Source organism: Euphorbia lathyris, chromosome 3 (assembly GCF_963576675.1).
Source record: "Euphorbia lathyris chromosome 3, ddEupLath1.1, whole genome shotgun sequence".
Taxonomy (NCBI): Eukaryota; Viridiplantae; Streptophyta; class Magnoliopsida; order Malpighiales; family Euphorbiaceae; genus Euphorbia; species Euphorbia lathyris.
Genome location: NC_088912.1, coordinates 48696245 through 48698445, shown reverse-complemented (window position 1 = coordinate 48698445; position 2201 = coordinate 48696245). Strand labels below are relative to the sequence as shown.

Genomic DNA, 2201 nt, shown 5'->3' with positions numbered 1-2201 from the left:
TCATCCTCAGGATTTGCACTTTGTATGCACACATTTGTTTTAATGAAGAAGCATCATTTTTGAAACAAAATGAGCATAGGATTTTAACTACAAAAAACAAATCAGAAAATATGTTATCACATATACAAAAAAAACAAAGAATGAAGTAAATCAAGTTACAACATATCAATTGTTCTGGACAATCATCATACTTATCAGCACGACTGATTTTTCGAGGGAGTGTCATATTATCCAATATTTCAACAGTCTTTGAAAGATTGTTGACAACAATCAGATAAAAATGTCCATGAGAAATAACAGGGAAAAACACCTAATAAACATAAAAAAACATTAGTATCTCAATACATTTAACAGTATTCAACAGCTGTTGTTCCACCATAAAACTTACCAATTCAACATCAGCCAAGTTTTTAAATTTGAAAAAAGAAAGTTCATTCTGAAGCCTTTCCTTAAAATTATATTCTCTTGATCTACTAGCTCCAGAAAACAGAAGATTCTACAAAATAATCAAAACAACATTTAGCAAAACAATTATTTACAGAATGAAAACAAAAAACAAACTTACAAAGTTAGGAAACATACAAAAGCATATGTACTGAAAAAAAATCTTTTCGATTTTCCATTATATTTCTTCAATTCTTCAGTGTTCAAAATTGAACTCCAAGCATCCACAATATTATTGACAATATGATTATGACCAAACATTGATAAAATCTTCCATTTATCAATAAAGGTTTGTCTATCACTGAAAAATACATCACTTCAAAACAAGGAAAAAAACTATCAGTATATGCCAAAATAACATATAAATTCATATAACAAACATAACTTCAACTTCTTACCTGCTTAAACCAGGACTCAGTGCAAATTCAACAATCCTCCTTTTACGACTATCCATGTTATCCAGCAACTTTGGATGTCGAGAAATAAAAGGAGAATGGAGGTACTTAGATTCCTTAACAATCCTCCTTACACGACCTCCTCCACTATTTTCATTATCAAGACCATATCTCAAAATAATATCTCCTAAATCTCGATGTAATTCATTCATCACATCTACACCGTAAGATGACCTACTAGCATACTTTATCTCACTAAAAAACATATCACAATTAAAATGATGCATCAAAGCTATAACTTCAAAATGTCATATATTAAAACTAATTGTTCCAAAAATTACAACCAATTGTTCAAAGAATAAACACTTACAATATTGTCAATTTTCAACACTTTCTCAGACACTATATCATCCATATACTTCATTACATAATACCCACAGCTTTTTGTATCTTTCTGAGATGGAATATTCTGCAAAATAAAATACAAACAACTTAAAAACAATAAAAAAAATACACAAATATACATACAAATTAAACACGTACCACAGGGCAAATCCATTTTACCAAAACCTTCTCATGATAAAAAGAAATAATAGATCTGCAAAACAAATTCATATATATGTCAAACTATTGCATTCAATAAATAAAATACATTATAAAAGAGCATTTGATTATTAAACATACTCATCAACAACATATCTCCATTGATCATTTTCCAAGCCCAAACGAGTTTGCAATGGATCCAAAAGAAAAACACGTTTCCGCTCAAGATCAACGACAGTCAAAGTCCAATGATAACTGAAGAAAACAAACACATTAGTAAAACTATAATACATTATTAAACAAATAAAATAAATCATCAGTATAGACAAATAATGCATACTCTTTGTTTCGCGGTATCAGATACAAACATTTGTTGCCGGACTGTTCATATCTCTCTGTCAAAAACTTGATCTTCTCCCCAATCTTATGAACTCTTTCAAAATGATTAGTTATGTTTGGATCAACAAGGGAGAAGGTGGTATCCAATCTATCATTATTCACAATCACATCATAAAGGTGCCTGTAGAAAACACACACAAAACATATACAGTAAACATATCATTCAAAAAAATAAAACAATATAACCACTAATACAAACATGCAATTATAGATAAAAAAATACCTCATGTAATACAAAATTGGGCCACGGCCTATTGGAGCTAGATCATCCAATTCACGAATATCCTTCCTCAATATAACTGCTTTCACCGGATGACCAAAAATGTAATCTTCAAACGTGGTAAAAACTATCCTCCCATGACATAAATAATTGTTAGCCCATCTACACATATCGGCAAATTCATCTGGAACATCTCCAGG

The 2201-nt window shown here is 30.1% G+C and overlaps 1 long non-coding RNA gene across 1 annotated transcript; it reads right to left on the bottom strand.

Moving 5' to 3' along the window:
- Positions 1-1209: 1209 nt before the first annotated feature.
- LOC136222575 (uncharacterized) lies at positions 1210-1775 on the bottom strand. Its single transcript, XR_010685677.1, has 3 exons — positions 1723-1775; positions 1383-1437; positions 1210-1308 (listed from the first exon to the last, which is right to left on the bottom strand). It is a non-coding gene; the product is annotated as an uncharacterized lncRNA (long non-coding RNA).
- Between the last annotated feature and the right edge of the window lie 426 nt (positions 1776-2201).